The 27,778-nt window shown below is 40.6% G+C and overlaps 1 protein-coding gene across 6 annotated transcripts in view; it reads left to right on the forward strand.

Annotated features, from left to right (window-relative positions):
- The window catches only part of LOC147178335 (beta-1,3-galactosyltransferase 1-like), a 100,167-nt gene that overhangs the window by 51,882 nt on the left and 20,507 nt on the right, over positions 1 to 27,778 (forward strand). For 2 of the 6 annotated variants that reach the window (XM_086068700.1, XM_086068696.1), the window contains exons 3-5: positions 11,142 to 11,248; positions 20,890 to 21,039; positions 21,774 to 21,875. The gene's annotated coding sequence lies outside the window, so the exon portion shown is untranslated. Of the gene's footprint in view, positions 1 to 220; positions 240 to 11,141; positions 11,249 to 20,889; positions 21,040 to 21,773; positions 21,876 to 25,693; positions 26,573 to 27,778 lie in introns of those variants that run through there. The other 4 variants (XR_015094078.1, XM_086068699.1, XM_086068698.1 and 1 more) reach the window with 4 other exon arrangements.

A 27,778-nucleotide genomic window follows, 5' to 3' on the forward strand; every position in this document is an offset into this window, starting at 1 on the left:
TAGGTAGCCAATGCAAATGAGGGTTTTGTTGAACTGAGTTGATGTTGGGGGTTATGCTCCTGCATCAGAACGGTGTCAGCAGAACTGCCACCCATTATGATGACTGCACTCTACCCCTGCTGAATTCATGTATTAATAGAGCCCCAATGTCATTCACTGTTGGAAGTATAAGTCAGAAAGGATGTGCTTTATTGCTTCATTTTTATCTTTTGCAGGTTTGGTTCATGATATCACACAAGGTGAGTTGTGATATGCCCAAGCCGATTGTCGAATTTATTATTTAATGATATTTATTTTTTCACATGTCCATTATAGGACTGTACATTTGCATTCTGAATATTGTTTACTTTTGTAAGAGCTGATGTGTTTCTGCTTGAGCAAGGAGCTCTGGCCGAGTCAGTCAAAGTATCACTTGAGAAATAAGACATTTGCTTAGTTTAGTTGGAATAAACATACTATAACAAAGACAACATAAAGGGCCCTCCTATATCTGTCTATCGGTCTCGGCTCTCAATTAGGCTATTGTTACTATGTTATGGCAACTTTAGTTACGCTAATTAGAGACACTGTTGAAGACACTGTTGATGTTTTTCTTTAATTTTCATGGACAAACACAATATTAACATGTTGCTTTTTACTCTTACGCTTTTTACTAAACTGCAGTATGTCACATTTTAAGACTGACTTCTAATAGATGTCCCATTTCTATATAAAATATAGACCTCTTTAACTCTTTGACTGCCATAAACGTTATAAAACGTTTAGCATAAACCTAGGGAAGGGCGCCGAGGACGTTAAAAGACGTCCCCTATGTTTTTTTGTTTTTTTTTCAAAAACGGGTGCAGGAAAGCCTTGGGCAGCTGTGCTGAAAGAATCAGGCTGATCTGATTAGTCAAAGACTCGTTTTGGCCCCTAGAGGGCAGCGATGACTCTCTTTGCACAAGGTTGGATGGGCCGCCCACCGTGGGCGTCAGTAGAAGACGTGAGGCGGAGCTAGAGTGTTGAGGAGACAATGGCTGATCCAAGCCACAATGGCTAGACCAAGCAACCGGTTACAAGCAGCTCACGCTTGAGCATTTTTTTCAAAGACGGAAAGCATCAATCAATACTAAAAAGCGCATTGATGTCAACGATGATGATGACAACGAGCTCTACGCCAAAGTTGGAAGCTTTGGCCTGTTACTATCACGTAGTAAGCCTCACCGGCTACGCGCGGCTAGCGCTGCTAAGGCCGGAAAACGCGGAGCTGCACAAGCGGACATTCGATCGGACAATGAAGAGTACCCCGAGTCCAATGCATATTCATCGGAGGAGCGGGTACAGTCTGATCACGGAGAAGACACTGTTTCTGGACTACGATGCCACCATGAATGGAGTGGATAAAATGGATCATGCAAATGCTGTTGCGTCTTCTTGCACGCAGGAGAGTGTTACACAAAGAAAAACTGTCGTTGAAACATCCACATATTTGTAAATAGCACCACAGTTGCACACATTTGTAAATAGTTTGCCAAATTGTTGTCAAATTGTTACACTGTTGAATGTAAATAAACGTATTTTTCATTCTTGGTGGTAGTGTTTTATAGAAGTAAAGCACTATTTAGGTGTTTGTGGCATCATTCATGGACAAAAAGAAGTGTCAAATTCACTAGAATGCATGAAATAATATCGTTTCACTAAAAGCTTGATTTCTCCGTATTTTGGTCCAACACAGGCGAAATTGGGTCAAACTAACCATTTTCTATTGTTGATTACTAAAGAACGGAATAAGGTAGAAACAAACTCTTTTTTTCTGATGAAAGATGAAAGTCCAATCTTTCATTTGGTAGTACGTGTGTTTCCATAGTCCAAACAGAACATTTTCTGTGGACCTTGAAAATCAGTCAAAATGCTTAAATCGGCTGGCACTGGCGGCATCCCTTTTCTGAAAACGTCTGGCAGTCAAAGAGTTAAGCAATGCCATGTAAATGTATTTCCTTGTCGGTCCAAACAATCCCCCGGCCGGTGGTCTTCATTGGAAATGTATGTAGAGATAATTGGGTCACCGTTATGGCGGACGAAGTTAGATGGTACTAAGGGAAGTTGTAATACCTGCGCCATCTCTAAGGGCACCACGTTTGACAAACGATAAAATCCCATTTTACATGTACGTAAACTTAGAGTCAGCCACATTTCTATGTATTTGTATGTATTTAACATTAAAACATTAAACGTTTAAAACCATACAATGAGAATCATCTATTCATTGAAATGCTCTTTCCAGTTCAGAATGCATCATGTCACATAGCTTTGATACTCGTATGACACAGCGAAATAATGGATGAAATCACTATAAATGTGCTAGAGATTTACTGGTCAGCTGAAATAGAGAAGAGTAGGGAGCAGCCATTGGTATGTGACGACTGCCGTTTGTTGTGTGACATGTTCTCATGTGTTCAGCAAATTATCTTTGTTTTTCTTTCATTCTAAAGTGTTTTTACACATGTAGGGCTCTATCTTTGCAGACAGTGCATTCAGGTGTAAAAACGGGCACATATTGATTTTCGATCGGGTTTGAAGGCGGTCTCCAAGTGCCCACTTCACAGCGGTGATCTCTAATCGCGCTAGCCGAACTTTACGTCATCCACCCGTGGAGGTTTGCTTGCCTTTCCTCCTTACGAATCTATTTTGCACACTCTCTAATTGCTTGGACTCCAGAGAGTCAGTTTTGCTTCCGCCATGTCAACCGTGCACCTTTCATGTGTTGAATTCAAAGGGAATGAGAGGAGCCGCCTACAAAAACAGAACTCCACCTATGCGCACAGTTAGACCGCGCTATGGGCATGAAAATAGTTCTTTGCTTTTGATTGTCCATGTCAGTTGTGTGTTGGAGGTTGTTTTGTAAACCCAAAATATTCTACAAAAAAAAAGATAAACCTCCAATATATATTCTTTCATTCCTTCATTATCTATGTCACTTATCCTTTAATTTTTTTTTTGGGGTGTTAATCACTCAGGCATCAATCACTCACTTTATCACCCAGAATGTGGTCCGCGGGCCGCCAGTTTCCCTACAGTAGACACATTACATGTTTATTAACAGCAGGTTGTTGCGGTTTGTCTGGGTCGGACCCTGGAATGCAGAGATCGCGACAAGTGGTAGAAAAAAAGGTAACATATTTTTTTTTGTGGAGGTCAGGCAATCAGGCAGGAAGAAGGTGGGATGGCTGTAGAATGTTGACGAAGAAAACTGTAACAAAAAACAAAGATCCGGGGCTAACAGGTTTAAAAAACGTTGTGGTTACGTCAGGCAAAATGCAAGAACTATTAACGCTATAAGATATGCTGTGTGGCACTAACGCATGGGATGAAATTCTCTGGCGCCATCCTGGGTGCAGACCAGGCTTCTTATTGAGAAAGGCTGATGATCCAATAAGCGAAGTGCGCATTAAGTTTGCGCATTCGTGAAAAAAAAAGAAGCGAGGCTACCAACTAACTGTCATTTGAATGGCGTGGAGTGGTGACAGTCTTTGCGTACACCTTAAAGCTTGCAAGTCTTACACTTTGTTAATAGACGCATAGGTCACATAACAAATACTTTGGGGTGTGGGGTAGGGTGGAGACACCGTCTTCGCCCTACATCCCCCCTCCAATTTTGGACTGGGGGAGGGAGTGTTGGGGTTGGGGAGCCATCGGTTGGGGCAGACCGCAGTATTAAGCAGTGCTGCGGTCCCCCATCTGCATCCCCGGCTTTGGGGGCCTGAGGGCGGCGGGGGCTGGGTTGTGGTGGGTGGCGGGTGTGGGTGTGGGGCGGGGGCTGTGGGCCGGTGGGGTGCATGGTGGGCCTGCCGTGCCCCATTCTGCTGCGTTGGGCTTGGGGCGCGGGCCTGTGTTGGGGTGGGGGGCGCTCCTGGCTCCCGGGTTTGCTCCCCGACCCTGTGGGGCCCCGGAGTTGTGCCTGTGCTGCCGCGGCCTGGGGGGCCCTGGGGGGTTGTGCTTGCTCTATCCTGGCCGGCGTCGACGGCTCCCCTCTTTGGTGGAGGTTTTCATGCATGCCAGATCCACCACACCAGCATCTATCGAAACTCAGACACAATCTGCTTCTTCCTCTGGTCGTTGAATCGGTGGAGGCTGATGTCTGTGGATCTCACTCTGCTTCATCTGTCCTTCCTTCCTTTCCTCAGTCTCTCCTTTGGTCTCTTGAGGTCTCCCTAACTTGTTGGAATTTAGATGTTTCTGGGGTTGGTGAAAGATTCTGGTTGGTAACCCGGTGGGTAGTAGGTGATGTCTGGTCGGTGCTGGATTTTACTTTTCTTTATTTTCTTTGATCCTTCCTCGGGTCTCCTGACAACCTCACGACTCTAGCAGGATTGTAAAGTATTCAGTTTAGGGGAATTAATGAGTACACACTCACACACACGCACATATGCACACACACACCCGCACATACACATATTCATGCACAAAAAAAAAGAAAAAGAGAGAGAGCAATGATGATGACATGTCGAATCGGTCAGATTACTGAATGAACAATACTGAGCTCTCTCTTAAAGAGAGAAGAAAAAAAAAGCTTGCAAGTCAACCCCCGAAGTCAGTAAACCACATGCTATGCATGTTTAAAATACATGAAATAAAAAACAGCAACTTTCCAGCGGTTGAAATGTTAGAAATCAGAGCTCATTCCATTGGATCCAATTCATTTTCAATGACCGTATGGTAGTTTAGTCTACCCACAATGCACCACGCCGCTACCCATAATGCACCGTGCATTTTAGATGCGCACTTAGCTTATTGAGCCCAGGTGTGCCCCACTAGCTGCCAGCCACACCCACCTGCCTGACCTGCCAGGAGAAAACAGACCTGCCATGCACAAAAGGCAATTATGACACAGGTTTCTTTGCTCACTGAAGTAATGGATGAACAGTACGCTTATGCCGAATGCAGGTAATTTGTGCAGCCTGCCCGGTATTAAATTTTAATTTCGCAAAGTCTGCACTCTGCCCTCAAACTATTTGCTATCCACATTATGTGACCAATCACACATGGCTTTTTAAGATGAAGACAACAACAAAATTTGCTCCCGATCAGGAGCCAGCTCCCATTATTCACTTCAACGAGCTGGCTCTAATAAACGGATCGTTCACGACCAGCACTACACCACACTGTATATACATACAGACGTGCAATTATTGTCTGTGTCTGCGTATATAATTATCATACATTAAGGCGCTCTATATATGTAACACTTGGGGGCTGCTATGGTTGTGTTGTTTGAAGGTTTATAAGTAGCATAACATCTATGCTAACTTTCTTTAGCCAATCTCTAGTATTTCACATTGAACTTGCAGACATTTGTTGTTTAGTTCTCTTTGTCTTACGTGTGAACTTCACGTACTTCAGGGAGTGACAAACAGCTTGAAGCAAGCCCATCTTGTTGGAGAGTTGCCCATGATAGCATATGTAGGTCGTGTTGGTGACGACAAAGTGTCGTTAGGTTTACAGTTACTGGTATGCCGTGCAACACTATTCTCATGACTTTTTAACTCGAACTTCTGACACAGTGTCATTGTTGTTGTTGATTTAGATTCCAATAATTTTGTATGCATTCTGATGGTTCTGCCGTGTTTAAACCACCCTGTGCTGAAACCATTCAGTCATAATTTTCTGTACTATACCAATCAATTGAATGTCAGTAGGGATGAATTGCTCTTTTTATTCTCTGTCATGACGAGGTGACATTATTTATGTGAGCCCCAAAAAACTAAAAATAAATTGTGAGGGTTAGTACAGACTCAGCAAATGATCCATTTATTTGTCCACTCCCACATACTTACTGTTATGACTCCTTCTTCCAGACTGACACTGAGCAGCAGCGTCCGCACTGACCTTGTGACTTAGACGTTTGCAGCATAACGCTAGTAGAGGGAAATGTTCAACGATTGCACAGAAAGACAATCCATTCTTGTGCCAAGTCACACAAGGGTCCATCTGTAATGGGATATTGTTTCTCTTTCCCTTCTTCCCCATAGGAACTCCTTATCATCACAAGCTACATAACTTTGAGACAGCTCTGCCATTCAGCACACCCGCCTCGCTTCCTCTCCCTAGTCGCCAATCACACCCTCAGCATAATAAGTCACACCATGGTAGCCTTCGACCCTCTCTGTCATCAGCAACCTATCCCCCATGCCTGTGTCACGGCAAGACCGATTTACTTTATCTGCTTACCTCCCTCTCCATTGCCTTTCTCTGATAGAATGCTGCCATTTGCTGTTTTGTTTGACCCCTTGCCCTCCGATGAAGGGCATTATGAAAGGATTATAAACATCGGGTCAGAACCTGCTGTCATTACTCACTGTTTGTCATGCAAGATAGTGTTGTGGAGGGAATCAGCCAGAGGAAAAGTGTGATTATCAGCGTGCTCCATTGTCAGACCACTTGGGATCAGCTGCACGTCTTCAAACGAAATGTCGATGCTCCCGCTGGCCAAGGAGGGTTTGTCTTTCAAGGGACACCTGAAAATGCGCAGTGCAGTGGGGGCTCCCCTTGCGAGGGCGGCTGTAATTGAAGTGGAAATGACAAAAAGGACTCTGGAGTCCAGGCTGCCAGGCAGGACTGAGGAATCGCAGAGAGGAGGCAGCTGCCCTCTCCTGGGGTAGTGATGCGGGGGGGCTGAATTTTCTCACCTTGACGTGCAATTAAGCTGGAAGCATGAGGAAAAAGAGCTCAATACACCAACACAAGTCAACTTCAGTCCTCACATTTGGATGATTTCTGCCAGTGAAGTTTGGACACAAAGTGCTTTCTTTTACTTGGTAAATAATTTGAATCAATTTATTTGTAGAACAAACCAGCCTATTAACATTTCAGTCAATTAATTCACTTCCCAGAAAGTGTCAACAAACAGTTTTCTATCTAAGAGAGTCGTGTGTGAGGACATTGTCAGTGTAATGAATTACCGAGAACACAAAATAATAGTAGTCAGCAACAAATTTGAAATAGCTACCACTGGTAAAACTTGAGTGTGTACATTCAACCCTTTATACAGTATAATTTTGAGCGTTCTCAGATGTAGCCTTAATACAAATTCCCCAAGATCAAGTAGGAAGTAATTACAATTACAAGTCAGAGATTACAATGGTGAGAGACACTGAATTATTCACGGTAGTGTATTTCACGATGATGTACAGTATATAGTACAGAGAGCACAGCAACAGTCAATTTAAGGGTTCAACCAACAGCAGTTTTTGTCTTTTCAAGTTACACCCTTAGCTTGTTAGCAAGCCTCTCAGTTTCTTGCAAAAGGTTACAATGGGGTCCAAGGCTGGGAACAAGCTCAAGCACAGAGCTTAATATCAAAATGGTGAAATGAAGACAACCCGACGCCAACGCCGTCAGTTTTTGCTCTCGTTTTCCAATTTGTTGTGCTGTTTTATCAGAGGGTTAAATGAGAGCCAGCACAGCCAGCAAGCGGCAAACACTTCCAATTTTTCTTTGTTTTACTTACTGATGCCCACTTGAGCTTCAGCTTCAGTTTGAAGAATCACTCATCGGCTTCCTCATTATCCCTTGCCCTACATCAACATCACAACAATTCTGCCAGCGAATAGCTGGGTGACATTGAATCAGGCCCAACTAGGTTGCTGCCCAAATGGTCTTCTGCACACAAATGAAATAGAATGTAAATGGAATGAGTAAAGTGCTGGCACCGTTCCGGATAAAAAATATTATTTAGTTGGAACTTTTTCCTACTCCTTTTTGGACCAGCATTCATGGTGTTTCGGTATTGCATATTTAATATTTATATTGTAGAATGTTTGCTTATTTTCTTTATTTGTACCGCATCTTTTATTTGTGTACATTTAAACATGGTAATTACAAGAACTTAACAGACAATTATTATTCTTCATTCGTCTTCTGAACCACTCAATAACACCTCATTTAAAAGTGTGATTAAAGATTGAATATTGAGACAGTGTGAAATTTTAATGAATACTTAGTTTATACATTACATTACCTCGGCTAAAAGCCCTTGATCATAGATTTCTGTGCATAAACTGAGCAGAAAGAATAAAATACACTTCTGTTAATAGTACACACAATTATGATCAAAATATTTTGGAGAAATTATTAATATTAATTTTAATATTAATATTGTTATTATTATTGTTGTTATTATTATTATTATTAGACAAAAAATTGCATCTCAGTTGACACACTTACTGTGCCCAATATTTACAAGATCATAAAAGATTGTTTCTTAAAACACGAATGGGATATACAGCATAAGTCTTTCTTTAGATCATTGGTTTATTTGGGGGGGGGCATTTTAGGTATCAAAAGTACTAGTGGTATCAGTACTTGATATTGGTATCTGTCTGAAAAACAATGGAATTAAACATCCCTTCCTCTTCCCTTAAAATGCAGTAAACACCGACATTACTCTTCTGGACGCACTGCGGATTCCATCGATCCATTTTCTTGCGATTATTCTATTCAGGGTCACGGGAGTGAGCTCGATCCCATCCCAGCTGCCATTGGGCGAGAGGTCAATCGCAGGGCACAAACAGCTATGAGCAATTTAGAGTCTTCAATCAATTTACAGTAACATGCAAGTTATGGAAATGTCTTGTGGACCGTGCCTTTTGCGAGTGTGCGACCCAAACAGTAAAGAAGAACCATTTCTCCAAATATCGACCATTAAATAGCCAGCTCAGTGACCTATTGGTAGAGTGTCCGCCCTGTGGCTGGGCGGTCGTGGGTTCAATTCTGGGTCATACCAAAGACTCTAAAAATGGGACCCATTTGCCTCCCTGCTTGACATTCAGCATTAAGGGTTGGAATTGGGGGGGTTAGATCACCAAAAGATTCCTGAGCACTGCTGCTGCTCACCGCTCCCTCAGGGGATGGGTCAAAATGCAGAGAAAGAATTTCGTGAATTTGAATCTTAATTCTAAAGAAATTGATTGGGTTGAATTAAGATGGCCATTGATAAGTTGGTCTGGTTTTCCTCAAAAGACGTTATAATGAAAGAGACCACTCATTTAATGGTGAGTAATCCAGGCTGGACCTCCTGCCCTAAATCAATTTAAGCAACCGATAGATGGATGAATATATGTGGAGATAATTACAATTTTCCCAGATGTATGACAATACTGGCATTTGCTCAGAACAAGTATTTAGCATAAAATGAATTACAGTGTCCTACATGACCTCTTGTTAAATATGTGATGCATTGTTGTCATGGTTATGATAAAGATCCTCTTTTCCTATACATGCCTGGGTCACATTCACATCATTTTGAAGCCTTTGAAGGAGACATATGAGGCTTCTTCCCTACAATTGAAAACAGACACAAGTGTCTGTGTCTTGCTTGTCTCCCCACCTCAAGCTGTAATTAGGTGAAGGGATTTACGTGTCCCATTGATGCTTGGAGCCCAGTTGTCAGTCATTCCCCTGGTAGGGTCTCCGAGGGTAAATAGTTTTTAGGTGAGGAACCAGACAAAGAGCGACTCTCACACCCAACATGATTATAACACAAGGAGAACTTCATTTTGCTGCGTTCATGCATTTGTCACCGGGGCTCTCTTCTGCAATGTGGGTCCCCTTTCCTGAGGTCTTACCACTTGTGGACCTGGGTGGTCCAGAAGTTGGCTTTAGGCATGTGTAATATCACATCTCGTTGTTTTTTTATGTTAATAAAATGTTATCACAGTATATGACAGCGGTACAATGGAAGGGACATCAGCTTTGAACTATATGCAGTTTGGAGCTGCTGAATTAGCTTCTGGCAATTCATCATTTAGAAACCAATTCATCACCGAAACACATTAGTGGTGCAATTTTGCCAAATTGGTTGGCACAAGTTTGTTGCTCTAGCTGACTGTATTATCATAAAAATAAAAAAAAAGGTTGAATGGAACATGAGCACATTTAAACTATAGATAAAGCTGTGTGAAAATATCATGATTATCATGACCAAAATAATCATGGTTATTATTTTACCGCAATGTTAATGTAAAGGGTGTAACTGATCATGTTTGTTTTTTTAATACCACACGGTAGGGCGCGGCATTGATGAGGACTTGGTTCTGGGTTCTTCTGCGTGGTTCTCTTCAGGTAGCCATCATTATGCACATTCCAAAAGCAAGCTAGACGGGGTTATTATTATTAGATTTGAAAAGTACCCACGCTTTTTGGAGTCTATGGGGGGGGGGGGGGGGGTGCTGGAGAGCGCTCCTGCTCAAGATGCCCTGGTTGTGCTGGGGGCACTTCAATGCTCGCCTGTGATGCAATGATGTTGACTCTGCATTCTGCATCCATCCATTGGGGTGAAGGAGGTGGTCCATTTGATGGTGGATCAACCTTCCCACCCTCACCTACAGTCAACGGCTGTGGGTAGGAACAGAAAGAACAAAACCATGGATACAAGCAGCTGGTTGAGATGAATGCCTACAACATGCTGGAGAGACCATGGGCCTGATTTACTAAATGTACCAACTTAACCAAAACCGATTATGTACACTTTTGGTGAGTGTGTTGTGCGTAATCTACGAAGATAATTTCCAAAATGGAAGAAATATTTGCCCTTTGAAATTAAGAGACACAAGATTGCATTTTTGTGGTTGGTGTAGAGACTCTGAAGGTGAGTTCAAGAGTGCAGTTGTCACTCAAACCGAAGTGGAAAGTTCCTTCTGCTCCAAAGTGTTGACGTTTCTCATATGTGAGTAAGCAGGCTATGGTGACAACTGGGAGTAAGGGGAATGCCTGCCTACCCACTAAACAACAAACATTTGCTCCACCGAAGACATTTAATAGCTTGGGCTTGGCGCCCGGTCCCCTGTGACAGCAGAAAGAATTTCTCTTGGTTGGTCTTTGTTCATTTCTGCAAAGCTTAAAAATAATACATCTTTCTTTCTGAATGCTTCAAGCAATGACGTAGGTCAGGGTTTTTTAGTGCTTCAAATTGACATCCCTATTAACACAAGATAATGTGCTGTATAATCAAGCAGTGCGTTCATTTCAAAGCTTGACAGTTTGATCCATGTGTTTTTTTGACTTATTTGCAGAAAATACGTTGGTGAATGTTCCTCTGTGACTGATTGATATGCCAAATGACATAAATCCTGTCTTTCTCTTTTTCCATTGCATCTGTCTGACAGATATTCAGGTGGTCGTACTGTGTATGGAAGCATCTGTCAACAGTAAGCAGCACAGAGCACCCATGAAGGCTTTTGCATATTCACTTTGATGTCACCAATATGTCAAGGTGAGTCCAATCCCCAAGGCAGCCACATGTTCAGACATCCTGAGCTGCTAATGAGCCAGACACACTTTGGTTAACTACAAACATGCCTTTCTACTTTAGTATTTCCTTGTTTGTTCTCTTTGGAGCAAATCCCTCCTCAGTTTAAAGGAAGGCTTCATGAATTTTACATGTGTGGCTTGATTGGTAGTAATTAATTATTTTAGTTTGGAACAATGTAACAGCAACAGCAGAACGACATGCCACTTATATAGATATATTCCACTTTTATATATTTAAAGCAGTACAAATTAATTAGACGATTGTCCTTGCGTGTACAGCTCCCGAACGAGGCACTCGTTTTCCAAAGTTTTTGTGCCTAAAAATACCATCCCGTGCCGTATCTTCCACATCCAAAGTAGAAACGATAGCTCAAAACAATAAGGCTTCATTCTTTCAGGATTAACGCTGGTTGCATTCCATTTGGCGTAGCTGCGTATCATTGTGCAGCTTAATCCAACATTTAAAATATTTTTTAAAGTTACTAAATGTACATGAAAATTCATCATATCAAATTATGGAAAAATAATACTTTTTATCGATGCAAATGGAGCACATATAGTAACGTAAACTATCCCTTTAATTCATAAGAATTCTATTTTCCTTGTGCCCCACCCTCAATCCACATCAGCTGACTGTAATGTTATTAAAACAAAGTATGCCCTGTAACAGAGGTCATCAATTAAAAGTCAAGTTCTGCAACATCATTTTGTATAGCAAACATTGGATTATGGTCCAGTTAATTGTTGATTGAAAGAAAGGTCCTGAAAATGCAACTGTATAGCATTACAACAATTTCTGTTTGATTTATTTTGTCTTGGAGTCACCATTTAAGATGTTGGGTGAAAGACAACCATTATTTGAAACACGGCTTTGTTTGTTTTGGTCCTCCTATATTTGTGGATATTACAGTGACTCTTTGCCCATTTCGATCAACCGCGCCAGCTCCCACTGACCACTTGAGAATTGTGATACTCCATGGCATCATAAAGCAGCATACTTCAAAGCATAGCCTGCTGTGCGTTATCAAATAAAGCACTAGATAGCTGTAAAGCTGTGAGGAACATTACAACTAATTAGCTATTAGTGTATCTGGGGTAAAAGAGTGTAAATGAATCATGTTTCTAACCAGTACTGTTGTTTGTCCGTCGGAATTGCCTCTCTTTCCACATCCACGTGTGTGTGCGCGCGTGTGTGTGTTTTGAATTATAAAGCCACATTGGCAGTCATTACTATGCAGCAGGCGAGTGACAAGCTATTAGGCTCCCCTGCAGCACCGCAACTCCTCCTCTCCTTATATTTAATAATGAAGACAGAATATATATATCAAAATAAACGTCGGCAGGGGAAACAACAGATATAAATAAAGGACTGGTAGCATATTATTTTTCTTTGCATTTAGGCAGCTGTAGCCAAGCGATAAAGATGATCAGTTTCTATTGTGCGGACCATCCCCCCCCGGACACATGGCTGCCGTGTCCTTGAGCAAGACACTGTTGCCACTGATCACACGTAGGGCCTCATCATCCATGGGGCGCACCAATTTGCACAAGGATGCTTTTGCACAAATGCACAGTGGACGTAGCTATGCGCACCGATTGCATTTAAGCGCTCCCATGAGATGCCCAACTTAACGGCATTTGCATAAGGCATGTTTGGAAATTTGCTCTGATACCACCCTGAGAGTGGCGCACCGTGTCCCCATGAGTTGGAGCGCGTATGAGCACTCGTTTTTTGGTACACTCTGAATAACCGAATGGGCCGACGCCACAGGGGGTAGGCCTCGGTCACATTTGGCCGACATCGGATTGGTGTATCTAAGCTTTTACAGCATGCTAAAAAAAAAGAAGTGGCCAGCGTCTGTGTAAATTGTATTTTCTTTTCTTCCTCTCTGGCAGTGAGCCATTAATCTGATCAAATCTAATTGTCCATTTAGAGCACTCCAGTTTGATGGGCCTTGCTAATTGGTCCCACATTAACAACCACAATTACTACTGCAGCCACAAGATAATGTGTTTCACCGCATTGTCCCCCCCCCCACCCCCACTCCCACCCCCAAAAGTATTCATTGGTTCCTAATGTATTTCTTTCATACTGATTTGTGCATGTTCATGTCTCAGTTCAAATTTCTAACTTTGAGTATGTGTGTTGGCGTGTGAGTGGGTAGTTGCTAATAAATCAGATTACTTTGTGGAGTGATAAAAGCAGCAACCAACAGAGCATCTTGCATATTTTGTTACTTTGTTCCAACCTCAAGTGTGTGATCAAGTTCTCAAGTGGGCCACTCAATCACTCACTCACCCACTCACTCACTCACTCACTCACCTGTGCTCAGCACAAGTTTGTGTGCAATTGTTCCGTGTGGGGGTGCGTGTGTGTGTGTGTGTGCGTGTGTGTGTGTGTGTGTGTGTGTGTGTGTGTGTGTGTGTGTGTGTGTGTGTGTGTGTGTGTGTATATATATATATATATATATATATATATATATATATATTAATCGCACATTTTAGATCTCAATGTATATCTAAATTTATAATAAAGTGTACTATATATACTATATTTTTATGAACATAAACGTGGGAAGCAATGTTTACAATAAAATAAATAAATAAATAAATATATATATATATATATATATATATGTATGTATGTATGTGTGTGTGTGCATACCACCAGTTACAAAAAAATGGTCATGTATGTGCTGTAAATAAGTAATGTGTATATAATAAATAATAAACCCTGTCTACAACACACGTAATTCTTTGTTTGCAAAAGATTTACAACTGTAATATACCACAGCAGCAGATAATGCTGCAGCTGTGTCACTGTCTTCTCTTATCGCTCAGTTGTAGGCAGTCATAAATTAAAGCCTTTGTGCAATGTAGTGGGAAGAGGATAAAAATAAATAAAAACAAACCGTGGTAAATAATGTAATACAGTTTGCCCCATAAAAACACTGAAAAATATACACGACTGCCATCATACGAGTAACACAAATTCATTGGATCAATACTTGGTTTCATTTTAGAAATAATTAACAAACTGGCCTCACCACATTAAAAACGTTTTACAAATACAATGAAATCTAAGGCAGTGCTACAGTAACAAACATATTATATGACTGTGATGTCTGTCATAACAGTTAATTAGTGGCTGTGTGAATGTTAATACAAAAGCGGTTGCTTCGATCTGCTTGTGGTGATCAAATTGAGGTTGTTACTTGACGCGTATTCTTAACTGGAAACTCAATTGATGTTATATTAGCTGTTAGGATATTAGTGAGTCTCTATACCTCTAATAATAATAATAAATTAATTCTGTAATGCACTTTTCATCAACATGATCTCAATCTGCTACCGAGAAAAAAAAAATTGAATCATGTTCATAATTAAATGTCATAGGTCTTTCTAAATAAAAAAGTTTTCAGGCCTGATTTAAAAGAGTCTACACCCTTAACTGGGTTGGGAGGCTGTTCCAGAGTCGCGGTGCGGCTGCGCAAAAAGCTCGGCCTCCCATGGTGGAGAGTCTGGTACTAGGGACTTGGAGGAGCAACGTGTTTGAAGATCTGAGGGTGCAGGTGGAGGATTGTACCGTGATGAGTTCTTTGAATGTCGGTGCGAATCCATGGATGCATTTATGAGTAAGTAGCAGAATTTTGTCATTGATCCGGGATGAAATGGGGAGACAGTGCAGTGATTTGAGAATGGGGGTGATGTGTTTGTATTTTTTGGCTCTCATCAGCACCCTGGCAGCGGTATTTCGAATATATTGCAGCTTCTGGATTGACTTGCCAGGTAGCCTCTGTGCCAAAAATTCACTGCAGCTGGGGATGATAAGAATGATTGACAGCTTCTTCTTGAAAGTTTAAGGCACAGAGCACTTTAAGGACCAATACTTTTGAGTAAGTTACCTGTCTTGTGGAAGTGTGCTTCAAATAAAGAGCTTTATGATAAACAAATTGCTAAATAATCATTTATCAGTCATTATTGCCCACAATGACCGGCAGCAATTTTCTTCCCCCCCAAAAAAGGGTGAACCTTATGAAAATGTGGATGCCCTTAATGTTTGTTTTGGCGCATCAAAAAATAAAGTTGGGTGCACCTGTGCAGTGTGCAGCAGTGAGAGTCCTGCAAAATGTGGTACTTGTACATGTACAGTCTAAAACCCGCCGCACACTGAGCAATGCTGCTGAATACAACTGAAGCAGACTAAGCGAGCAGCTGTTCTCACTTGGGTCAAGCCCCATCAAACTCCCCGCTCCCAACCTTCATGGTTCTTTATTTCATGGTGCATCTATTATGTCTTCACCCAATTAGATGTCAATACAATGAACACTCGAGCAAATACCAATTAACCTAATTAAACTTATAGACTGATTCTGTGTCCGCTTAACATTGACTTTATGGGCATTTTAATTAGGTGGTTAATGAGAGACACTTGTTGAGTGCTTTCAAATAAAGCCCCACTGTAATCGTCTGTATGATTGGCGTAGAAGTGACATTGAGATTGTGTTGTTGATATTTAGTGATGTGCTTTATAGGGCAGGGCTATTCAATTACAAATTCATCCATCCATCCATCCATCTTCTTAACCGCTTGTCCTCACAAGGGCCGTGGGTGGCGCTGGAGCCTACCTCTGCTGGCTTCGGGCAGTAGGTGGGGTACACCCTGAACTGGTTGCCAGCCAATCGCAGGGCACACAGAGACGAACAACTATCCACACTCACAATCACACCTATTGACATTTTGGAGTGTTCAATTAACCTGCCATGCATGTCTTTGGAGTGTGGGAGGAAACCGGAGTCCCCGGAGAAAACCCACGCAAGCACTGGGAGAATATGCAAACTCCACCCAGGAAGGCCGAAGCCCGGACTCGATCTCACGTCCTCTGCACTGGGAGGCAAGAAATGTAGCCGGGCCAGACGCATTCGGCACCCAGTAAACATTTTCCAGTCCAGACTTCTGACATACTTATTGCATGTAACCTAGGAATGAGTGGGCAAACAACAAAGAGGGGTAATTCTTTGAGGATGGCCGGCGGTTTCCTCAGACTTGTGAAAAATCTATGCAATTTATTCAAATTCATGACAAAAACAAAACACATTAAATATAAAACTACCTTACGTTAGTGTATGTGGTGTCGGCCAATTGGGACCTGTGCACTGCTCCATCTAGCACACTAACACTTTTTTTCATTCTGTGTGAAAATCCATAAAAGCATTTCATGGGAATACTATGCTGAATACATGTTTGGAGGTCCACCATTTATTTATTTTTTTAAAGAGGAGATGTGCCTGCCGGATTAGCGATGCCCAACCTTTCTCGCCCCGCGGACCAGGTTATGATTGAATATACCTGTAGAACTCACCACTGTGCCATCACATTGACTGAAGTTGTTATATAGTGGGAGCCGTGCGCTTTTAAAAAAAACTTTGAAAACTTGTCTTTTATAATGCTGGCTGGTGGAATTGCTCTCTGCAATTAAAGGTGAAAAAAAAGTCCACTTCGGCTAAAACACTTTAAACTCCGAGCTCCAGAACCTCCTTGCTAAACTCAGTAAACATGTTTTATTCCGTCAATATGACTTTGTACATTTTATAGTTTTCTGGAACATACTTTTGTGTGGCGACATATGTTGTAATTGTTAAAAGTTTTAAGTTTCAGCTTCACGGGGTGCTGGACTTACTAGTCTCTATACTGTGCAAGATGAAAAAAGTTCTTAAGTTGAGCATGCACGGGAAGTCAGAGTTGACATTTTACGGTTGCTCCACCCACAGTGTGTACTGCATCTGGCAAAAAGGTGGATAAATGAGAGACTCCGTTGAGTCTGCGCAGCCAGAAAAGTGCATAGCTGTGTGCCTTTTCTGATTTGAGTAAACGGGATATCAGGATTGTTATTAGGCTCCTGCAGAGCTTGTTGATGAGCTGATTATAGGAAATCAGGTGTATTGGAGCGCAAAAACATCTCAAACCTGCAGGATTCTAGCCCTCGAGGACTAGGATTGGGAAACCTGCCATAGACAATCGAAAATAGATTGTGCAGGGGACGCGGATCGTGCCTTGACAGTGTAACTAGGTTACGGAAGGGGTGAATGTTAATTGCTAGATTACATTTCTAAAAATACAGAGACATAATGTGAATTATAGGTACGGTTGGGGAATCTAAGGTCCAGAAAATAAAACCTTGCCACAGATTGTCTTTAGCCATAGGTGCTTCTACTCAACTGATTGTAGGACACATTGATCAGTGACACTTCAAACGCACCTAGTGATGGCAAAATCAAAACAGTGTTTCGGTACGTATCGAAACCTTGGCGGAACTTGTGATTCAAAACACTGTCTGTATCAGAAGGACAATGTCACGTGACTGTTTCGCGTTCCATTACACCCGCAATTGTTTTGAAGCATCAGTGTTTGTTTCAGCAAGTAAACATTGATCACACTACAAACACTAAGTGATTGAGAAAAAGATATCCTTTCATACAAACCCAAATAAATCATAAAAAGTTGAGACACACAAAGACATACAAAAAATAGCAATTCCACTCCACATAAAAGTCTTTTGGTTGAATGTGATGTTCTAACCAGTAGAGGACAAAATTGATTTATTTAATCAAACAAAGCATTTAAGAAGTCATCAAGTTATATTGAGAAATAATAATCTAGTTCAAAGGTAAAATAAAAAACAAACTATGAATATAATTTCTCTCACTTGGGGCATCCATTCCAATTTATTATGCTGATTGCTAATTGTGTGACAGCCAATAGCTACTTTCCTTACTGGGGAGTTTGCAACACTGCTCTACTGTTTGAATGTGTTGATTCTTTTTTTTCCCCAATCAATTGGTCCAAATAATTCAATCGTTTCAGTGTTCCATGTCTGCCATCCCTACCTCGCGAGGGCTGCCTCAGGTACGAATGTAAACTTTGGCAGGAGCACATGATAGAATATGATTTGAAGATGTCTTTCGCAAAAGCCTGCAGGAAAGTACACAGGAACTACATAAGCCTATTGAGAAGGACTCGGACAGCAAGATAAAAGTAGTCTCCATTTCTCCTCTGTTTTCCCTCCACCACACTGGGGCTACAGTCAGAAATTTCCAGCATGCTAAAATATGTTCATGAATCGTTTTTTTTCAGGCCATGTATTGGTCGAGGCAAAATCCCCACGTGTATCAAGAACTATCCTGCACTACTGTTAGGCCTTGTCCACACGAAACAATATTTTTCCCCTCCCGTGTAGGAAAAATATCCGTCCACAGTAAAACGCAGAAGTGTGTTTTTAAGCTCATTTACAAGCATGCCAGGCCTCTATGAGGCACTTGTTATCTAAATACTGCTCATCTCTTCACGTCACTTCCACCAATATGTCACACTAGTACAGACTTGTCCGTGCGCACAAACCTTTTTTGTTTAGTTTTTTAAATAATGAAGAAATACGTGGAAACAGACAATCAGAGTGAGTACATCATAACGGAGGAAAAACAAAAGATAAATACAAAATAAAAGACAAGCAAAGTTTGTTTGGTTTTAAACAACTTTGTTTATGCAACTCACAATACAAAAAAGCCAAGTTGAAGATTTTAGGACCTGGGGGAAGATCGCACCGGTCAACTGTCCACTCCCTAGTCACTTTTTAGAGCCGCGCCCTTAGTCCTAAAACACCTGCACTCTTCCCCCAGGACCTAAAACCTTCCTTTACACATACACAAGTCAATGCTGAGCGTCTCAAAAGACATCTAATCAGTTTCCCCATTTGACGGGAGAGATGACCCAGGCAATCCTATCCACAAGAACAAAGAAAGACTATAACAAGCAAACATTGCCTGGCAGTGGATAACGGACGCAGGAGCAGAGAGTTGTTCTTTAATACTCCCCCGCCACTACCACAATGTCTTCTGGCATCGGATCAAACAATTTGGACTACTCGGCTCACTCACCTAGTACTACTTCTATCTCGTTCAACGTGGAGCCGTGTGAGATGAGCAGCACACCTGCAGTAAACAAAGGAACGAGCTCCTTGAGGTTTGTGTGTGAGTGACGTGTGTAGAGCGAAGACGTAAATCTCCGTTTATGACTGTCCACACGCAAACGCAGATCCGGAGAAATCCACAAATGTGCAATTTGGCCAGAGTTTTTAGTAACCTTCGTTTTTAATGGGGGGGGGGGGGGTCATCGGAGTTATGTGGATGACAAGGCAAAATGGAGAAAAATATCTCTGTTTGCAAAAACCCTGGCTATGTGTAGTCTGTGCTTGTGTGACGTTTTGTGGAAGCAATGTCGAGACGAGCAGCATTTGGCTAGTAACTACTGCCGCCTAGACGCTTGGCATGCTTTTAAATTAGCTTAAAAATGCACTTCTACGTGTAAGTGTGGACGTTTTTTTTCTTTTTTTTAATAAGCGAGGCAGTGTGACAGAATATTTTCCAAGACAGGGAGGGGAGAAATACTGAAAAACAAAAAACAGCTACGTGTGGACAAAACCTTAGTCTTACTGTAATACCACAAGCTTTCCCATGATATTGCAATAATTATTATATCATAAGATTAATACTGTGATAAAATTGAACGGTGATATTTGGATATGGTTATAACTTTTGGTTTTTCTGTATATGGTTCATGTGGGCTAAACTAGACTAGACAAAGGATGTGCGATGGAGATGAGGGAAACATGCAGTTCTCTTACTGACACTGTAATGCCCACGTCTTCTCACCATGGTGTCATTAGTAGGAGGAGAGCCTTCTGATGTGCCGCTATTGTTGTGTTATTATTGTTATTATTTTACAACAGTACAGTGACTTTAAAGGCTTTCCATACATGGCTACAAATTCACTCAGATTCCATCATTTATAAAAGCAACCATGCTCCGGTAATTTTTATGGAAAATTGTTGTTGCTCACTGGGAGGCCATTTTGCAGTTGGTCAAGTTCAGCTTGAGAGATGGAAGCTACTTTTCAGGGTAGCATAGATAGGGAGGGGGTACTGATGTTTTCTAGAGCATTACATTCTGGCTGGTATTATGACCAGACTTTTACCACTCAAAGAGCAGAGCTTGCTGTCAACAAGTAAACTCTTGTGTACTTATCGACATATTTGACTTGAGCCGTGTCATCTCAGTGGCTCAGCCCAACATTATGTTCCACAGAGCAGGAGAGTAGATCCATCAAAATGTCCAAAACCGTGAAAATGGAGCACATTAAACCACACTCACACAGAGGCAGTCCTCTGCAGGCCTGGACAACAAATTGATTTTAAAGCTGTTTTTTTTTTTCTTCTTTTCTTTACTATGACCCATACCAGTTAACCTTGTCTGCATCCCAGCAGAAAATCCTCTTTTGGCCAAAGTATTCATTTGAGTCTCCTTGCAGCTGCAGCAGAGGAAGCATATGACATATAGCATGCACATATGATTTACATTTTGAGCCTATAAGTTCCATGTCACCATAGCAACTCTTTCATAAGGTGTTTTTTCTTCAATCATGGCCATGCAATCCTTCATACATGATGTATGACGTGTCTAACCAATGTCTACGCTATACTTGACGCACCGACTAAGACGCGCTTTTGCACAACTCCTAACTGTATGTTTGTTTGTTTTCATTTAAAAGATCGTGATTCCAGCTCAAGAAAAAACATCGTTTAACCCAACCCAAGAAGTCAAGTGGGTCCTCACTTTATGACATGGAAAAGTGAGAACCGCCTCTGTAGACTAAACACACGCCCACTTTCCCGGGAGCTCCAGAGTAAATTGACGACAGGTATTGATATGAGCCGTTGTCCAGTCTCACAACCCTAATTAAACAAAGTATAGTTAAGCCAAGCGTCTGCCAGTGTGGGAGAGTTAACAACATCACTCGTAAGATTATTCCATAGTGGCACTGCACAGTTACTAAAAAAAAAAAATGTTTCCAAATGTCCAATTTAGAATGTTTCACCTGAAGTTTTAAATATGACCACTTGGTCGATAAGATTAAAAAATGTATGAAAATGAATGTCTGTGATTAATCTAGATCAGATCAAACTTAACACAACAATGAGTTAGGGACTGAAGATTAAGGTTAGTTAAACGCTAGTGATGTCCCAATCTGACAACGTGATAGGAAATCCCGTCTGATCACATGGTTGCTAAATCGATCAGAATCGGACGTTATCTCCCAATCAAGACTTGGATAAATATATGAGGTTATTTTCATCACTTTTTTTTGTCAGATCTGAAGTTACATGTTGGCACAGAGTAAGACCTCTTGTTTTCCACACGGTTAAGGGTGTGGCATGACGTCACTTTGCTACAATGACACTATTGGCTGAATGCCGTCAAGTGGGCAAAACAAGGAAATAGTTGGCTGTGTGGAGTTATTTGGAAGTGGATGATAATACGGTATTATCATCTTTAAAGTGGAAAGCAGAGACAGTGCGACTTGCAGTGTGTTCAATGTGAGCATTTCGTGTGGCGGCGAAGCGTTGCTTACTTCCCCGCTGGCTCCTCCGGCAGAAACTCTGGACGTGCTTCAGGCCCGTTCCGCGGATCCGGTAACGTCGGTCGCCCTTCGTCGGCACACCAGCACCTCGCCTAGCCTGGTGCGAATCCAGACCGGTAAGATTAAATACATTTTTGCTTGTTTGCCCTTCAAATGTAGCTTTTTGGCATGAACCCTTGTTAGCCTGTAAACATGCTTAAATTAGCCACATCGTTGTTTAAGATGCAGGATTCAAAGTGTGTTATACCAGAAATGACTGGAGAACATCTACCATTTTGTGTTATTTTACTTGAAAAGAAATAATGGGGTTTTTTTGCATTCACACAAACCATGCTTGACTTCACTTTCCCTCTTAGGTCGACTGGCCTACACTCACACTACACTTAAAGCATTCAGGCTTTGGCCTTCATATCAGTAAACAAGGCTGCAGTGTTTATTATATCTTTTGTTAAAAGTTGTGGTTGTCCATAACGTTTTAAAGGAGCGATCACAGTGGATGGGGGCTATATAGCTCTTAAGAAATAAGTATTGGGCTTTTTGTCAAATGGACGAAGCCCAGCACGGATTGCCTATTGTGAGTATGCCCCTTTGTGACTGTTAATAGTAAATCCTCTCCCACTTGAGCATTTCTGACTCAAGGAAAAGGCTATAGCTGAACTTGAAGCTTAGCAGATCCGATGGGTGGAATCATTTATTTACCAGGCTCGTACTGAGCAGCGTGGCCTCTGACCACACCACCTGCTGCCTGGAGATTGCAGCTTCACCTGCGAGTGCAAGTGGCAGCTGGGGGCAGCCAGTCCAAGGGGGTTATCACGCCATCCGTGTGCATCAGAATGCCTGATGTGCACTTGCCGACTGCAGAGCGTGTGCACATAGAGAGATAGTGTGACCACTACGGTAACCATCCACCTTTCTGGCCACCATAGTCTTATATTATTCTTTTGGTTTTTATCTATCTCACAGGAGATTTTAATCTTCTGTCCCTCTGAAGCATATCTATTGTAGCTGACCCTTTGTTAGGAATCTGGCAGATTTATTGGAATTTGGGAGTTTAAAAAGATAACAAGAACATGAATCAGATTAGAGCAAGGAAATGAATGTTATCATTATTCAAGAAAGGAAGCTAAATTGTCTTTTAAATGAAACTCATTAATAAATCATATTAATTAAGCCTGTCTAATACTAGAAGATCTACAGTTTCACACTCAAGTGCTCCATGCTAGTAAATACTGGATATCTAGAACTATTCTGTGGATTAGAAAAAAAGAAAAAATATATCTTTAGATCAAACACATTGTGTACATAGAAGTGATACAGTAAGCAAAACTTTAAATGTTCAGAAAATGTTCAGTTGAAACAGTATTGGTAAATGTTAATGTTAACATTACCCCATGTTCCCCAATAAAGTCATACATTCATTAGTTGTTTTTGTTTGTCTACCAATATGATGGATTTATCTACAAAGGTAATAATAATTTAGTAGATAAATTAGCATATTTTAAAGTAAATGTCATGATAACATGTTTATGGCATACTTTTTACAAAAATTCTAAATTAGGATTAAGCATGATAGACATTTTTTTAACATTATATTCTTGCCAGTGAAATTGGCTCATTTTAAGGGGTGGAGCTGCTTGCTGAGCCCATATCACATTACAATGGGGTGGATCTTGTCAGCACATACCTGCTGGTGTTCACAGTAGGATATCACAGCTGCCTGATAATAACTGAGCCCAGAGTACCCCAACCAAAAACAGTGAAAGCATATTTGGGGTGCTTGGTCACATTGCCGAACGCAAACACGCCTGTCTTCTACACGGAAGACAAATGTAATAAAAATGTAAAGGAAAATCTTCCAAAATATAATAAAAACAAGAACGGTGAAGAACAAGACATTGTGATATTCTGAAAAGTCTTATATAAATATACAGTAAATACTACTACTGTGAAAAAAGCTGAAACATACGGTCTGTAGAAGGCACCCTTCACACCTGAGAAGGTTAGAGCCACGAATAATAATGAGACAAAAGACACACCAGCGATTTTCATTGTTTTCTTTCTTTCTTTCTTTCTTTCTTTTTTTTTTAAAATAATTCTGTTGTACCGCGAAAATAAAACATTGCCTGATTTCCATTGGTTAATCTTCAGTCAAATTTGTTATTACAAATTATTATTTGTCTGTTATTTCGGTGATTTTTGTGGAGGTTTCTTTCATTAACAAAGGGGTACCAACAATTTTGGCCACATGTGTAAGTGCTACAATTCAGAAGCTAATGCTATTACCTTGAACTAATCTTTTAAATCCAGAAAACTCAATGCAGCTAAAATAACCATGTGAAAAAGAACCACTGTCTAATTTAACCGTACCCCCCATCCCCCCCACCCACACACACAATTAAATCCATTAGAAATGTATAATACTATCGAAAGCTAGTGCCGTTAGCACTGTTAGCCAACACAAATCTAACATGCTAACACCGATCTTCTGCTTATCCTTTGACTTTGACATGATAATGGTTGTGCAGCCGTGTCAAAGTTGTTATTTTACTCTGAAATAAGCAAAGCGCGCATTACGTTTGCGCATGCGTGAAAATCAACTTGCTATCTATGGAGGTAAATATGGTGCAAAAGTAACTTGTAAAACAATTTTGTACCTGTAGAAAAAAGTATAAATTAGTATCTGTAAAAGTCGTGATTTGTACCTGTAAAAAAAAAAAGTGTACCTGTAAAAAAAAACATTATTTATCTGTAAAAAAGAAGAAATTATCTGTAAAAACACATGTGTACCTGAAAAAGTCATGATTTGTACCTGTAGAAAAAAAGTGTAAATTTGTATCTATAAAAGTTGTGATTTGTACCTGTAGAAATGACAACTAGGAGTTACAAGTGTTTTTTCTGCTGTTGTCCAGTCACGTGACTTTTGCACCGAATCTCTCGCTACAAATGGTGCAAAACTGATTTGTACTCGTAGAGGGCGGGCTCTAGAGGATTTGGGCGGACTAAAGCTTAACCTCATTGGTTGAGCGAACGACAGTGGGTTGAACTCAAATGACGCCACGTTGTTATCATTAAAATGCACAATTCCGAAATTCCAAACAAACAGAGTAGCCACACCAGTTTACGCGTCATTTTGGAAGAAGAGGACGTCTTAGGCGTGAAAATTTCAACATGGTTCAATATACGAACACCGTGTGGAACAGCTTAAACGTTGGTTGACATGCAGAGCACTCCAAGTAGGCAGAAAGAAAGACGTTTTAGGATGAAGGTAAGATTTATTGTACGATCATAGCTCGTAATCCGGTGCTAGCTAGCTCATCTCATGTTGTTAATTGTCACGAAAACTGAACACATTGAAGTCACAATTTTCATTTCAAGATTTGAAGCCTACCAGTGTAAACATACGATCAATAGCTTGTACCTGTAAAAAAAAAAAAACCTCATAAACTGCTGCTTAGTGCTTAGATGTGAAAATTACTATAGAGCTACAGAACCCTATTGAATGTTTTACAAGATAACCTAAACCTATAAGCAAACGTGGACAGTACTCAGCTACTTGTATTTGAGTAACATTATATTCAAGTATCTGTACTCTTTCTTGATAAATGTCAGTATTTTTGCAATGTATGCTTTGCAAACAGTTAAAAAAAAAGGCTCCTCCACTCTTAGTTTACTCATCACTCACAGTACTCAAATATTTGTGCAAGTATTTTTTCTGCACTTTTAATTTCTACTTGAGTTAAATTTTCCAATGTAACATTACTCTTATTTAAATATTGGCTATTCTGCATTTGAAATGCTAGTCTATCTGTATCACTAAAATGTGAGCAGTGTCACTGTCACCTAGCTACTTTAACAAAAGTAACTAGGTCAAATGTTAGTTTATTTATTTTTCATTAAATGAGAATCTCATAAATTTCAAAATCTTGCTCAAAAGGTGGAGACAACTGCTGGAGACTGCTGAAGCACCAGTGAAAAGGATGACCCACTCCATCAGCAAGCAGCCAAGAGACAGGAGATGACACCTGAGGGTATTCCATCAAACTGGATTAAGGAAAATTATTTCGCAGATCTTCTGCTGATGTGAATGTAGCAGGCTGTGGTCCCCTCCCCCACCTGTGGCAGTGGCCTTAGTCTTTTTTTCTGGTGGCTACAATAATAGGCAATATATATTTACAGCTCAACACCTATTTAGTCTTATTTTATATATATATTATTATAGGCTACTTGCCGACTTGTTGCCATGGTCGCTTTTGGCTACTGTTGAGATGTAACAGTGAAGAATGAATATGTAGGTCAATTCGTGCTTTACATTAAATCAATAATTAATAACACTATTAATGTGAAATACACATCTAACATGAAACAATTATAACTTATACATTGAGTCTGTCGGCTTTTTTCTTCTTCTTTTTTTTTGCCAATGATATTTCCCTCGTCTTATTGATAGCAGCAGTATTGCCTTTTTGGTGAGTTTTGAATTCCTCATGCAGCTCCATCAATAACTTTTGTTCTGTTTGTGAGACGAATACTGTTCTCCTTTTGGATGGATGCAGAAACGGCTCTTCTGGACATCAAATAAAACATTTCAAACAATGCACAATCTTGTTCATTGAATGATACATGTTGTTATTTGATCTGACTATTTCAAATAACTCTCAATATGGATTAAATTGTACTAACATTTCAAACTCAAAATTGGAAGATATTTAGAAAGCATAATTTCTTCACTTTTCCAAAGGTGATTGCAGTGAAATTCTCTCAGAACAGTAACCAGTGTATCAAGGATTCTCATTTGTTGGACTTCACAGCCACTTTGAAGCAGGTTTGATGTCACACCATGTGCCACCGTCTAGAGATGGATTAAGAAGTAGCTTTGATTGACTGCATGCTGGCATCTGTGCAAACAGAACGGTTGGGTCATCATATTCATACAATACAAAATAATTATAGCTTCCTAGCTGGGTCATTATCAAAACACAGCCACTCACATTATACGTAATGGGTTAAATGTTTAGTTTTGTCTTGTTAGCCAGAAAAAAATGAAGATTTTTGTCACATCTTAATATCAGAAATAGTGGTAATACTGATAGACACAGATATTGTTCATAAACATTTCCATTTGCATTATTTTTATTTGACTTCAGTGTTGAAGGTAAATGTGTATGTTTACAAGTGTTAAGAATTATCATTTTAATTTCACTGCAAAACTTGTTTTAACAACACATGGGATACTGTATGTACAGTATAAGATTTTGAAATAAAAACGGCAAATATGTCATCATGAACTCACATCATATGAAAGGGTGTCAAGCTTAATATATCTCAGTTCAAGGATACAGGTAGTTTTTGAAGACATTAAAGAAGTGCAGGGACAAGCTATTGATCGTATGTTTACAGTGTCTCAGCTATGACAATACAAATGGCCCAGGTAAAAGGAAATACATTCAGGACAGAAAGTCACAGTCCAAAGGTAGGCTTCAAATCTTGAAATGAAAATTATAATTTCAATGTGTTCAGTTTTCGTGACAATTAACAACATGAGATGAGCTAGCTAGCTAGCACCAGATTACGAGCTATGATCGTACAATAAATCTTACCTTCATACTAAAACTTATTTCTTTCTGCCCACTTGGAGTGCTCTGCATGTCAACCAACGTTTAAGCTGTTCCACACGGTGTTCGTATATTGAACCATGTTGAAATGTTCACGCCTGGGACGTTTGGGACGACGTTTGGAATTTCGGAATTGTGCATATTAATTAATGATAAAAACGTGGCGTCATTTGAGTTCAACCCACTGTCGTTCGCTCAACCAATGAGGTTGAGTTTTAGCCCGCCCAAATCCTCTAGAGCCCGCCCTCTCCGAGTACAAATCAGTTTTGCACCATTTGTAGCGAGAGATTTGGTGCAAAAGTCACGTGACTGGACAACAGCAGAAAAAACACTTGTGACTCCTAGTGGCGACTTCTTTGGCTACAAGTTGTCATTTCTACAGGTACAAATCACAACTTTTACAGATA

The sequence above is a fragment of the Leptonotus elevatus genome, chromosome 2 (assembly GCF_054856555.1).
Source record: "Leptonotus elevatus isolate MCC_2025b chromosome 2, RoL_Lele_1.0, whole genome shotgun sequence".
Taxonomy (NCBI): Eukaryota; Metazoa; Chordata; class Actinopteri; order Syngnathiformes; family Syngnathidae; genus Leptonotus; species Leptonotus elevatus.